Source organism: Chionomys nivalis, chromosome X, assembly GCF_950005125.1.
Source record: "Chionomys nivalis chromosome X, mChiNiv1.1, whole genome shotgun sequence".
Classification (NCBI taxonomy): domain Eukaryota; kingdom Metazoa; phylum Chordata; class Mammalia; order Rodentia; family Cricetidae; genus Chionomys; species Chionomys nivalis.
The window spans coordinates 92776890-92792074 of NC_080112.1; the positions used below are offsets into that span (position 1 = coordinate 92776890).

The following is a 15185-nucleotide window of genomic DNA, read 5'->3' on the forward strand; positions in this document are numbered from 1 at the left end:
CTTTGTAGGTTTGGATGTATTTCAGAGCTTACAGAGCAGGAACATGGTAGACAGGAGACTTGGAGTATCTCTCTGTTTGGGCACTTGGCAGGGGTGCTTCAGAAAGGAACCTGAAAAATACCTTCCCATCCCCCCACCCCTGCCAAAGTATAGTACTGTTTACCCAGGTCAACTTTTCATTGATTCTGCCCTTTGTCCAATGGTTGTTTGTACTTTGTAGCTTTTGGAATAAGACAAGGTCCCTACAGTTTGAAAAATACAGGCAACAAAGACAATACAGCAAGCTGGGGGTGGGGTGACTGAAAGCTATACTTCCTGGTACTTCCTGTTATGGGAAGATAAAACTCAGCCTGGGAGTGGGGGTGGAGGTAGGGTAAGGAAGGTTTCTTGATAGAGGTAGCATTGGAGTACAGTCCTGAGAAACGGATGGGACTTCAGGAGGGCCCTAGGCCTTTCAACCTGCACACAGGCAGACACATAAGGCAGGCCATTCAGAGCTATGCAGGTAAGAGGTCAGTGGCAGCCGTGGGGGTTGGGGGGTGATGTCTCAACAGGTAAACCTGGGCATTGTTCTAGCCTGATGACCTGACCCTGGGACCCAAGTAGAAATGCCAGAAGTGATGGGGCACGTCTGTAATCCCAACACTCCTATGGTGAGATGGGAAGAAGGCACAGAATGATCCCCCAGAAGGTTGTGGTCCAGGTGACCCAGAGAACGCAGCCCAGCATAAACAAGAGACATCCTTCCTCAAAACAAGGTGGAACAAGAGAATCAATTTCCAAAAGCTGCCCTCTAATGCCGCATGCATGTTGTGGCACATGCATGCCCACACTCACACATACACATCTCTCACATGCACACACAACTCACTCGCACACACACAGAATGATAATCGCTGTATCATAATAATGAAATAATTCAGTAGAGTCACAGGGAGAGTCCAATGGAGGTAGTGAGGAAGCGGTTAGCAAAGCTGGTCTGCCCCAGGCCGAGCCATGTCAGCCTCAAAGAGTTATGCTTGGGGCTTCGGGTACCATGTGTGCAACAAAACCGCAAGGCCAAATGTGTCTTGTCTCACAAAGATTCTAGGATGCAGAAGCAGGACTAGGACCAAGAGATACTTAGGAATATGAGAGCCTGGTAAATAGACCCACACCCTTTCTAAAGAGTGCAACTACCACTTAACTCCACCATCCACTGCATTGTTAGACCATGGCTCAAGAGGTGCCTGCTTCTTGCTTTTTCAAAGGAAAGCCAGAAACACGAAACTTTATGTGGAATGTCCTGATTTTTAAATGCAGGCAACTATTCAAAATGTTTTAGAATGCTCAATGGGCCAAGCAAAACATGTATTCCAGATGGATTTCAGTCCCTGGGAGGGCATCTATGCGCTCCGCTACAGAGCCACAAAAAGCTGCAGGGCATTTGAGGAACGTGAGTGCTGGTCACTCAGATCAGGGTACAAGGGTCAGAGTAAAGTCAGCAGTACTGCCAAGGGGACTCTCCAGGAGCCCAGAGCAAGGTAGTTTTTGAAGGTAAAAGCAGCAAGGTAGAAAATGAAGAGAGAAGTGAAAATCAGAAGGATGTGGTACAAGGCAGGAGGGTGGGGTTGGGGGAGAGGAAGGATAGGAGGGACTCTCAGAGTTGTATTAATAGCTTGGCCACCACGGGATTGATGATGCCATTTATTGCAATGGAAAAGAGAGGCAACAGCAGATTGAAGCAAGGGTAAGGAAATGATGAAGGCCATTTTAGACATGTTGAAAACGGAGTACCTGTGTCTATGAAATGTCCACATGTAAACATTCCTGCAGGGACTGCATATACTCTAAGGCATGACGGGTGACACTGGATGACTAGAAGGGGCAACTATTCAAACCCTGCTTCTATCAATTATGGATATCAGAGCTTTGGCCAAATCACAGTATCTCCTCAACTCAGTTTTACTCATCCCTATAATGGAACAGGCACCGCCTCATGCACAGAGCTGTTAGTCAGAGGAGATGACACAGTTATCGCATGGTCGCATGGTCCCAGGGATTTAACAAGTGCTTGTTATTTTTATGACACGAACCACAGAACCACAGACTCCATGAAGAGGATAAGGTGAGCATTCAAGGATGGGTGACATCAGCACAGAGGAGAAAACAAAGTTGGCCGGGCGGTGGTGGCGCACGCCTTTAATCCCAGCACTCAGGAGGCAGAGGCAGGCGGATCTCTGTGAGTTCGAGACTAGCCTGGTCTACAAGAGCTAGTTCCAGAACAGGAACCAAAACCACAGAGAAACCCTGTCTCGAAAAACCAAAAAAAAAAAAAAAAAAAGAAAACAAAGTCATGGAAATGCATACACAGTGAGAGAAAAATGAGACCGAAAGCAAGGAACAAGTACAAGAATGGGGAGTAGGCAGGAGGGTGACGGAAGTTGGGGGCTACCTGTGAAGCGTGTCCTGGACATGTTGACACGTCTGTGCTTTAGGATCACATGCTGGGCTATATTTAGAGCTATCCTGAGCCACATTCAGCCTGTGTGTTGGACACACCTTTGTCCCAATGTTCCACCAAGTCAAGAACCTTGCATGTCTCCCCAACTGCCCCCACAGTGCTTGGTTGATAACATAATAGTGAGAACGTGGACACTGGTCAGTCTGACAAATGAGTGTGGCCTGAGCACCACACTGTCACCTCAGTTTCCAAGGGCACATGGAGAAAAAAGAGACCTGGAAGGCTGACAGGTGCCCAGGAAGTTACACACTCTCCTGGAAAACTATTCTTTTCTTCCCTCTGACTTCTGCTCAATAGCTCCCGCCCCAATGCAGCTGAGCGGCAGTGACATGCCTCAGACGCCAAGTGTGGTACAGGAATGGACTTAAACACATGTGTGTCCTCAACCAGGAGTCAGATCAGCAGCCACAGTCCTAGGGAAGAAGGGGACAAGGATTCACGCACAGGACAGTTGTCCCTTCCCTGTGCTTCTCCCGTGTTATGCTCTGTGTTCTAGGGGACATGGTTTTCAGTGTGCTCACTGACCCTTTGCAAAGCCCTGTCCCTTCCCTGTTGCATCAGCTGCCTCAACCAGACTGTTGACAGAGGGAGAAGCTCTCACTCAAGCTCCGCTTTTACCTCAGTCCTGGATGAACGGTGGCTACTCAACGGCTCACTGCATGGCCAAAGTGGTGGCAGAGACTTGTGAGGGATCATAAAAAAGGGAGATTAAGTCAATGCTAGCACTGGGAAGACAATCTTCAAACACCTATAGAGCTCCCAAAACACCCTTATCTGCACCAAGATATTTAGGCTTGTTTTCTCTATAATGTTGAGAAACTGGAAACAAACCAACTAGGGAGATAGGTTAAGTAAACTCCAATACCTCAATATTGTGTAAGAGTCCACTGCCATTCAAATGGCGACCGGATTGTCCATGCATGAAGAAACCAGTCCCGGATGAGCAACACCAAGTATAAAAGGCAGAACATCACACAGCACAGACATAAAAGAAAATACAATGTAGTAGCTTAAAAACAATGGCGGGAGGGGGGTCAGACAGCCCCATGTTCCCTGTGGGAGTGACCCTGAGCAAATCACACTTCCTTTAAAGTTGTTTTCCTGTGTAGGAACTGCAGGCAGTGTCCACTGCTCAGGGCGGAGGAGTGGCAGAAGGCATTACAGAAAGCAGATCCAGCAGCTGCCTAGCAAGGAGCTATTTTCACCCCAGGGATCTCAGGCATCCAAACTCATAGACAGGCAGGAAGAGGAGGGGCATTCTGGAGAAATGGCCACCTCCCCTGCGGGGGAGAGACTGCCTGTGGCAAACAGGATCCAATGTTCCATTTCCTTCCAAAACCACAGTCTAAAAGCACCCTATGCACTGCTAACACGGCCCATAGGAATACATGCAAATTATATGCAAACCCACATAATACTTTGTTGGATACCTGGATGTGGCCCTTGGGATAATCCTAGTGCAAAACCAGTTTTCTTCAAAAGAAAAACAGAAACTGAATCACATTCAGGAAAATTCAACACATCATAAAATGCTTTTTTCCCCCTACTTTAAGAATGTACATGACATTTTTCTGCTAGCATTTTTTATCCCAGGAGGATAGAAGCACGTCATCAGTAAAGGTAGGGGGAAACCAAGATGATAGTTTCTGGAAAATTGATTTCTGCCAGAAGGAAGCCGTAGGAGTACTGGGAACCAAGGCAATTGCTCCAGCAGTAGCAAAGACCCCCAGAGGCCCCCACAAGGGATCTTTCTCTCCTCCTACACTCTCACTCAGGAAGGATGACACCAAGTACTCAACGCTGGGTACGGTAGCCTGCTATTAGCCCATCTTTCTGCTTCCTTCAGGTCACTGACTTATCCATGCTACCCACTCATTCGCACTCCATGGCAAGAGCAGGATCCAATCTGCTGCAGTTAAAAACTGAAGTTGACAAACGAAGGGAGAGCAGACAGAGTGAAGGGAACATGTCGGCACTGGGGACACTGAGGAAGGGAAGACACTGGAGATGGTCACAGTTCAGGAGATTTGAACAACAGGAAGCAGCTGGGCTAAGACGTGACTGAAGGAACATTCTAGGCAGAAGGTAGAGCCAGAAAAGAGGTATAAGGGTGTCAACGGCCTGCTGTCTATAAGTGATTACATGCGGTTCGCTGTTAAAGGAGAGCAAAGGAACGCAAAAGGGGTTGTGGGTCAGTAGGTGGCTGGAGCGACAAGAAAACAGGACCTGAAAAAGGAAGAGCCTTGTTATCCTGGCCAGAGAAATTGGCCTTTATCCTCTATCCAATGAGAGGCCACTGAAAGGTGTTAGGAGATAAAAAGGTGAGATCTGTGTTCTAGCCAGCTGGATGGCTCCAGCAGGAAGATAGATAGTGGGCCAGAGGGAAAGAGAGCTCAGGTGCTGTCCATGACGCAGATGGCTTGGCCCTTTGCCAGACATAAAGGAGGACCGTCTACAGGAACTTCTGGGTCCATGCCTTCAGGAACTGGCAGGAGGTTTAAGGGAGAGATGAGCTCGGGTTAGGACACAGTACTGGAAGGTGTACCAGCAGATTTCTCCATTGGGTAATGGCTGCCCAGGTATAGATTTCAGGAGAGGAAAATGGTTTGGGAACACAGCTTGGTGTGTGGCTAAAACGGATAAAGAAGAGTCCACAAAATGAGGTTATAGTTCTAAGAGTGGGGGTCTGGAAAACAGCAATATTTAGGTGGTTAGAAGAAAAGAGAGACCTATTAGAAGATGAGCGAGATGAGCAAACTCCAGAGACAGCCACAGGGTGGGAAGAGAGGTGCTGTCCTAGACCTGGGAGAGAACACAAAGAAGGACCAGCAAGCAATGCTAAGCACTCTATCTTTGGTACCGGCCACTAGTCATATGCAGCAGCATTATTGGAATGCATTTAACCAACAATGTTTCCCCACTTATGTGAGCCACATCTCAAGTGCTCAACAGTCACACGTGCCGAGTGACTGCCATATTAGATGGTGTAGACAGAAAGCACTCCCATGACCACAGAAAATTCTGGTGGGGAGAGCCTTCTCTTGTAGGGGTGGCACAGCAAAGCCAAGACGAACGAACATTTCAGAGTTCAGAAATGCGCTGGCCGCTGGGACTCTCTGCTAGGGCAATTTCAGCGAAGGAGCTATGAAAGAGCCAATTGTCAGAAGATATTTTTCTGCTAACCAAAGTAAGGAAGTGAATTCTAAGAAAAGGCGTCAGAATATAAAACCACAAAGAAATGATCATCCAACCCCCTACCTTCTCAGTCTCTTCTTGGAAGGACTCCTGTTGTTTTCTTTTACGTTTTGTTTTGGTTTTGAGACAGGGTCTTGTAGGCAAGGCCTATCTCGAACTTTCAGAAATGCCCCTGCCTTGGCCTCTCAGGGGTGGTGATTATAGGTGAAAACAGCACCACACCTGATTCAACCCTGCTTGTACCCACAAACCTCTCCCTACCCATCCTCTGCTGCCCCGGCAGCCCTCAAAAGCCCTCTCTAACTCCACGGAACCATGTTAGGTAGGCAGCGCTTGCTTTCTCTCCATTGTTCTCCCAGTCTGCTGGCTCTCCCTCCGCCCCAAAGCCCCACGACCACCAGTGGCCTGCACAGCATTCTCTCCTTTGGCTGTCAACTAGAGATGATGGCCCTTTTGCTCTGAAAATATTGATACCTGGTACTCTCTCCAAAACTATCCCCATCCTATGCCTTGCTCATTGCCACATGTCCCTGAAAGAATCTTCCAGGATCCACTCAGTTCCATGGTCTTGTCCCCATTACTAGACTTTGTCCATTTGCTGTCATGGTCGAACCTGAGGCCCTGTGATAAGGAACAGTTACAGCCTCTCTCTAATCTCAAAGACAAGCACCCCCCCCCCCACTTAGCCATCATTAGTACTTTTGCTGCTTACTTCTTCCAACCGTGACCCAATCTGGCCTTTGACACAAATAGAACCTGTGATCCCTTCACTGGTCCTGCCATCTTTTCACTCAACAGTCTCCCTCCCTTTCTTAAATCCCATGCCCTGTTATTCTGATTTTCCTTTGCTGACACCTTTGTCTCTTCTCACTATGAGAAAAAAAAAAGAAGAGACAAAAATCCTATGCCCTGGCTAAATCTCCTCCTCCTCCTGCCTGTCCCTACACAGCTTAACATGGCGGCGCTGACTATTCTCATGTCCCGTTTGTGTTCACAGGCCTGAAGCACATCTTTCATGTTGCCAGGCAATCACACTATATTCCCCTGACTATTCACTCTCCGCTTTCTCAGGTCACAATTTAATATCTTCTCCTCTCTTCACAAACCTTTAATCCTTTCCTCCCAGCCTCGCATGTCAAACGGTGACCCGGGTGTCACTTCGCACTTCACCTCGAAGAAGGGAATTACTCAAGACATCGTGAGCCTCCAGACCAGCACAGATTCACACTTGCCTGGCCTGCTCTGCCTTCATCTCTGCGACATAGAAGAGCTGTAAAGAGAGGGTCTCAGTCTGGGCTAAACTTTCCTCTGCGACCCTGATGTGACTCCCTCATCTACCCACCACTCCATGAGGTTTTATTCCTGTGAAACATGAAAACAAACGAAATATACAGAGATTGCTCTCACCTAAAAACAGACACCTGACAACTCCCTAGAGCTCCCAGTAACTGCATGTCTCTCCTTTACAACAAAGATGGAATTGGCTATATCTGGCTGGGCCAATATGGTAGCTACTAGCCACGTGTCATTCAGAGCTTCGAATGTAACTAGTTTGAATTGAGCTGTGCACCTTGTATAGACACTGGATAGTAAAAAATATATACTAAACTATTCCAGTCATAATTTAACATTAGTTATATCTGAATGGTAGCTTTTGAATAAGCTAGGTACAATAAGTTGTATTTTTAATATTAATTCCACCTGTTTGTCTTACCTATTTTAGTGTGATTATGAACACCTGAAATAATAGACATACGACTCACATATTTTTTAGTAGGCACTCTGGTTTATTCTCTTTACTCAAAATTTCTCTTCCTGCTTTCTCTTAAACCCACTTAGATTGGGTTCCTCTTACTCCATTACAACTGTTCCCATCCAAGTCACAAATAACCTTTTCATTTCTAAATCCAATAATCAATTTGCAGGCCTCACCCTACATACCAATTTATTCTTGAACACTGGGTGCTTGGTTTCTGAGCTTCTGCTCACTCTCAGCTATCTTCCTACGTCTTCCCCTGCTTCTTTTTAAAAAATAATTTATTTTTATTATATGTGCACTGGTGTTTTGCCTGCATGTATGTCTATCTGTGTGAGAGTGTCAGATTGGAGTTATAGACAGTTGTGAGCTGCCATATGGGTTCTGGGAATCGAACTCCAGTCCTCTGGAAGAGCAGTCAGAGCTCTCAACCTCTGAGCCATCTTGCCAGCCCCTTCCCTGCTTCTTAATGCGTGCTCTGTCATTTCCTCCCCATGGAGCTGATCTCGAGATGATACACAAGATCAGGCCGCAGAACTCAGAGCTCTGCTGTTTACTTTTACCCTATAGCTGGTGTCAACACAGCTCACAGCTTTAATACGATCAACATGCATATTAAATATGCATTAAATGCATATTTAATACTACTCCAAAATTTACATCTCTGCAGACCTCCACCCTGAACTCTAGAATCAACAGCGAGTGTGTGTCTCAACCTTAAACCAACCTTCTTATCTTAGCTTATCACTGTCCAAAGGACTGTGTGTGAATTACACTTCCTTAGAATCCAAACTTTTCCAGAACAACGTGTGTGTGTGTGTGTGTGTGTATGTATGTGGGGGGGGGGGGGAGAGGGAGGGAGGGAGGGAGGGAGGGAGGAGAGAGAGAGAGAGAGAGAGAGAGAGAGAGAGCGCACAACCGACAGGGCTTGATCACATGGCTTGCTTTAGCAAAGAAAATTCAATTGGGGGTTTGATGTGCACCTGGGCACGGGGAGTTGCCCTCTTTGAAACACTACCCCTGAGATCCACATGCCATAAACAGCTGTAGGAATGAAGAGGTCCAAGCATTCCAGGGACCCAGCTTGGTCCAAGGAATACCAGAGGAATGTCCCAGTCAATTCAAGCCATTTTAACATAGACTGGATGATAGAGGAGGGTCATCTGTCTATGTGTTACTCTCACTGGTTAATAAAGAAAACGGCCTTGGTTTTTTGATAGGGCAGGATTTAAATAGGTGGAGTAGACAGAACAGAATGCTGGGAGAAAGAAAGCATAGTGAGTCAGACGCCCTGGAGCCAGCCACCAGGTCAAACATGCTGAATCTTTCCTGGTAAGCCACCACCTCATGGTGCTACACAGATTATTAGAAATGGGTTAGTCAAGATGTGAGAGTTAGCCAAGAAGAGGCTAGATATAATGGGCCAGGCAGTGTTTAAAAGAATACAATTTGTATGTTGTTATTTCGGGTATAAAGCTAGTCGTGCGGGAGCTGGGTGGGACGAAAAGCAGGCATGCTCGCCTCATCACTACAACTGGATACCTTAAAAACAACAGAAATTAATTTGTGAAAGCTAAAGAAGTCCACAATCAAGGCATATGATAGTTGGTTTCTACTGAGGGGTCACTTCCTGGCTTACAGATAGCACCTTTGCGCTGTCTTCCTCACGTGACAGAGAGGGGGTAGTACCAGTTCAAAGTCTGTCCTCTAGCAAGGGCATTAATTCCATCATGAGACAATATCTTATGACTTCAATTCACCCTAACTATAACCCAAAGACCCAATTCTGATGCAGAATCACATTGTGGGGCACAGCTTCAATATATAAATGATCTTAGATGAACTCCAATGTTCAATCCATAAAGAATGGGCCAATGGGCCCACCCAACTGTGGGAATTCCCAAAGCCTTTTTTTCCTTTCTTTTCTTTCTTTCTTACTTTTTTTTTTTCCGAGACAGGGTTTCTCTGTAGCTTTGGTTCCTGTCCTGGAACTAGCTCTTGTAGACCAGGCTGGCCTCGAACTCATAGAGATCCGCCTGCCTCTGCCTCCCGAGTGCAGGGATTAAAGGCGCAGGGATTAAAGGCGTGCACCACCACCGTCCAGCCCAGCCCAAAGCCTTTCTTGTTTCGGTAAATGGCCATCTATTTCATTTGACCAGGCCAAAAACTTTAAACTCACTCTTGGCCCTTTCTTCATTTTCTTTCTAATGCATCTGATCATTCACAAAATGTTGGTTGTACCTTTAATATGTTCTCAGAACCTAACACCTTTTCGCTATCTCTGTTGCATCCTGGTCCAAGCCAGCATGAGCTGCTTCCTAAATATTGTTGAAAGCACTTACATTGCTCCCTGCATCTGTCATCTGTTGTCACACCTTTGCACACCCGCGTTCTAACGTTAGTGCTGTCACTGAGCAATCCTTTAAAGTAGATTCATCGGTCTCTCCCTCAACAATCCTCCAATGACCTGGCTCTCGTTTGCTTGTCTTACCTATTTTTAGTGTGATTAGCATCTCTAACCTCACATCCTACTATTTCCCCCTCACTTATATGGAAGTAACCATACTAGTTTATACGCGGTTGCTGGAATAATCTAGAAACATGTCTGCCTCATGGCCATTTCACTTGTTATCTACCCAGCTTGCCATATCTTTCCTAGAGGGATCAGGGGGCTTGCTCCTTTGCCAGTGAGCCTTCACTCAGACGTCACACTGTCAGTGAAACGTTTCCTTTAACCGAGGCCACCTCATTTGGAACATCAGCCTCCACCTCCATGCAGCATCTCTGCTTAACTCTGTATTATTGCCTCCTGCATTGCACTTTATATCTAACTCATGCATCATTTCCCTATTCCTTTAATACCTCCTCCCACATGGATGTAATGTCCATGAAAGCCAGGATTCTTGTGTGTTTACTCTCAGTGACTACTCCACTGCCAGACACCAAGTGGGGATTCCACGTTTGTTGAAAGAATGGCATGAGCCGACCAGCATGCTTAAATCCTTCACATAGTCAAACATGCTTTATTAGACTTCCGTGAAAGAGACAGAATGAGATACTAAGGCCAGTTCAAGGAGAAACCATCTTACTACTTCACGTATTTGGGGCATCATAGATCACATTGGGACTATGTTAAATGCATAGTGGGCATCTAGACAGGGCAGAGCCTCTCCATTTCTTTTTTTTTTTTTCCTTGCTGATTTTTTTTATTAATTAATTAATTTAATTATTAAAGATTTCTGCCTCTTCCCCGCCACCACCTCCCGTTCCCTCCCCCTCCCCCAATCAAGTCTTCCTTCCTCCTCAGCCCAAAGAGCAAGCAGGTTTCTCTGCCCTGTGGGAGGTCCAAGGACCACCCACCTCCATCCAGGTCTATTAAGGTGAGCATCCAAACTACCTGGGCTCCCACAAAGCCATTACATGCAATAGGATCAAGAACCCATTGCCATTGTTCTTCAGTTCTCAGTAGTCCTCATTGTCCATTATGTTCAGCGAGACCGGTTTTGTCCCATGCTTTTTCAGTCCCCGGCCAGCTGGCCTTGGTGAGTTCCCGATAGATCATCCCCATTGCCTCAGTGTGTGGGTGCACCCCTCGCCGTCCTGAGTTCCTTGCTCATGCTCACTCTCCTTCTGCTCCTCCTTTGGATCGTGAGACTTCAGTCCAGTGCTCCAATGTTGGTCTCTGTCTCTGTCTTCTTTCATCGCCTGATGAAGGTTAATATTCAGGGGGATGCTTATATGTTGTTCTTTGGGTTCACCTTCTTATTTAGCTTCTCTAGAGTCACGAATTATAGTCTCAATGTCCTTTATTTATGGCTCGAAACCAAATATGAGTGAGTACATCCCATGTTCCTCTTTTTGGGTCTGGCTTACCTCACTCAGGATAGTGTTTTCAATTTCCGTCCATTTGTATGCAAAATTCAAGAAGTCATTGTTTTTTACTGCTGAGTAGTACTCTAATATGTATATATTCCATACTTTCTTCATCCATTCTTCCACTGAAGGACATCTAGGTTGTTTCCAGGTTCTGGCAATTACAAACAATGCTGCTATGAACATAGTTGAGCATATACTTTTGTTGTATGTTTGGGCATCTCTTGGGTATATTCCCAATAGTGGTATTGCTGGGTCAAGAGGTAGGTTGAACCCGACTTTCCTGAGAAACCGCCACACTGCTTTCCAAAGTGGTTGCACAAGTTTGCATTCCCACCAGCAATGGATGAGTGTGCCCCTTTCTCCACAACCTCTCCAGCAAAGAGCCTCTCCATTTCTAACCAGCTCCTTGGAGCTGCTGAGCCTCAAACTCCCCTCTGACCAGTAAGGACTAGAGTTTGCGGGCTGAAAGGGAGAGCAGAAATAGGGAGACTGGGGAGGAAGCTGCAACCGGAGACTAAGCAGGAATGGTCTAATCTGAGCTAAGAAAGTCTAGTGGAAATGGGTCAGGGCGGATCAGAAGGGGAGATGGCACAATGTGATCACCAACTAAATGTGATCAGTTAGCCACTGGTTAACTTTAGAGCTATGGCTTGGCTAAGAAGCGAATTACACAATATGATTGGAAACTTTGGAAAAGGTGAAGGTTTGGACACAAGAAAGAGAGTGGCAAGGTTAGCTCCTGACAATGATGCCATCTTATCTTCAGTGCCCTAAGAATGAGACCGCTCCATATCTGGCATTTGTCAGCCTTTGTCATTATATTGAATAGGTGGTACTCCCCATGAAGGTGTGGCTAGAACCAGTGTGATTATTGCATTGTAAAGCTGTTAACTTAAATCAATGGATTAATCCACTGACGAGGTTCATCACCTAATGGACTTACTGCAGGGAAATGGCTCACCAGAGGCATGACTTAGAAAGACTGACCTTTGCTCTGGTCCTTTCTTGGGCTGTTCTGCTCCTGCCATCATGAGGTGAGCACCTCTGCCGCACTAGGTCTGCCCTCTCTGCTGTGGTGATCTTCTCTACCATGCACAGGCCCATAAACAGCAGAGCCAAATTAACCACAGATCGGAAACTCAAAAACTATGAGTCAAACTTTACTTTCCCACCTTTGAAGATGTTTTTCTCAGGTATTTGTCATGGTGACAAAACAAAACATAACAAAAAACCCTGACTGATTCAGCTTTAATCTCCCAGAGGCTACCTTCAAGTGCTACAACCCCTGAGATGACAATGGATATCTGATTCAACATTTGTAGCCACCAACTACAGGCTCACACTACACTTCCTTTCTCCCAGGCTGGGCCAAATGAGCCCCACCCCCACACTGAGTAAGATTTGTGACAAAGGTGGAGGAGAGCTGTGTGCTGGCTGCTGCTTCCGAAGGAGGTGAATGTGCTCAGCACCTGCCCCAACAGACTAGAGAGCCCATACAGGCCAAGTTTTGGCTCAGTGTGTGCTGTGGGGGCTGGTCACTGAGCCTGTGAACTAGGCTTCATAAAAGCCCATCTTCATCTCAGGATGACAGTCAGTACTTGAGCTAGATTCTGAGCAGGTACAGAGTCCAATGGGTGGCTCCGACCTAACAGAAATCCTAGAGTCTAAAGAGTCAGCTCCCGGCTGCTACTCTTTGCAAAGCCTGAGGGATCCTTTAGCAGGAAACGTCCAGATCCTCCCTCCCTTCCAGCGACAGAAAAGCTAAAAGCATGGAGACACATAACACCCGCCACTGTACAGCCAAGTTAGGCACTGAGGACAAACCAAGTTCTCAGTGTGCTCTGAGGATCACTCTGCATCAAATATTCTGAGGGCGGAGACTCAGTCTTCCATAGCACAGGACTCCCTGGATGGCTGATTAAAAAACAGTTTTCTGGCCTCCACCCAGCAGTTTTGGTTTTTGGTTTTTTTTTTGACTCAGTAGAAACGAAGGGTGACCTCCAATCTGGAGTCTAAGATCATACATGGTTCTGTGGCTCCCTGGTTCAGCTGATGCTGTGGATGCAGGGAGCGCTCAGTCCTAGGGACTTTACAGCAAATGCCAATGCTTCAATGCTTAGGACCTGCTTCCTGGGGCTCGAACCCTAGAGCTAAGGGCCAATCCTGCAGTTCCTATTTAAGTAACAAGCACCTCAGGGTGACCCAAAACTTAGGTTTTCTGACAACAAAGGAGGTCCACTGACAGAGAGCGGACCCTGGAGCTTGAAGTCAAGAGGCCTGGGGAAAGCCACCAATAAGGGGAAAACAATGTAGCCAGGTAGGAACTGCAGTTGTTTTCTGAAAGGTGATCAAACTAAGGCAGAAAACCCTTGACCAGTGCCTTTGTTCCCACGTGAAGGCCTCCAGAAAGTCTCCAACAGCCCAATTGTGTAAGGCCCAGCCCTTGGCTACTATTTAAATTCCTCCACTCAGTCCCCCACCCCCTCCTACCACCCGCCAGGGGCCTTTGTCCTTTCTAGGAGTTTCTCAGTCTTTCCTCTGGTCTTGTTTAACCAGAAAACCAGAGGGGGAAGCCTACTTGATAAGAACTTCCCCAAATCTTAACCTTTGGCAGCAAGGACAGACAATGGGCTCACAAGGGCAAAGAAGCAGGAGGCCTAACCTGGACTCTGAAGGAATGACCTTTGGGGCCTGTTTAAGCCTTCCTAAGCAAACAAAGAACTTGGTTCTAAGAGGTCCTGGAAACCAACTAGAAGAGGGACTCTGCCTCAATTCTGGTGCTGCTGAAGAAGCTGAAAGTCAACTGGAGAAACAGGCCTTCCCGGATAGCATAACACCAGGGTTCTTAAACCCCAGTCTCCTGAAATGTCCCCCCCAAGGGCTGCTGAATTGTTAACACTTCAAAACAACCACTTCCTCACTAAAAGACCCTGTTTGCCAATTCTGAAGCTAGAGCACCCTCTAGTGTAAGCAAGAGAGGCTTTCTGCAGCCTAGAGACCAGGCAAAGGAGGGTCAGCAATTCTTGTCTTCTATTATTTATGCTTGAAAAACAGAAAATAAAGAGGAAAGAATCCCAAGAGGTAGCACAGTTAAAATGATTATCAAAATATCGTTATGTTTTGTAACCCGGGTATGTTTCTTTATAAACACATACCCTAAGAGTTAGCAGCAAATTTGACAACGGCCCTAATTTCAAAGCATTGACGAGCACTGGCAGGTATTGGGAGGTGGCCGCGCTTTTATAATGTGATAGGCAGCAGACTGTGCTGACCAGTGACAACAAAGTCACAGGTGTAGTCAACAGACCTGGTGCTTGCCAGTTCCCCTTATTAAAGCTTGAGACGCCTTAACTGCTGCTGGTGGACCACGGGCTAAGAACCATTGCCTAAAGAAAGCTACCTCAACTATCCAAACCACCCAATCACTCAGCACTGCAGGATGAAGAAAGATGGCAGGCTGAAACTAAGCCTGTGGCTACTGCTAAGCACATGCACTCGCCACCAGCCCTGTGCTTTCCTCCCAATGCATCAGGAAAAGGAAGAACCTGGCTACCATCAACTAATACTGTGTCTGCTACCTTTCTCCAGTGTCTTCACACTAAGGAGACTATGGTGCCCTAGGATTCCCCTCTACACAGGGCTCAGTCTTTCAAATCCTTTGGTCCCCACTGTCAGCCTCCTGGCAGAGGAAACTTAGTGCCTAAAGGCCTCTGGGCTTGCTCTGAATGCTCATTCTCCCCCCACAACACCACTCCTTCTCCTTTCAAGATTGCACTCTTCCAGGTCTCACTGTCACGGTCACTACTGCTCTCCTCGCGGTCACTAGCAACATCACCCGAGATTAATATTACTTGA

The 15185-nt window shown here is 46.7% G+C and overlaps 1 protein-coding gene across 7 annotated transcripts in view; it reads right to left on the bottom strand.

The window, feature by feature from the left end:
- The window catches only part of Tmem164 (transmembrane protein 164), a 466391-nt gene that overhangs the window by 253232 nt on the left and 197974 nt on the right, over nucleotides 1–15185 (bottom strand). The window lies entirely within an intron of this gene.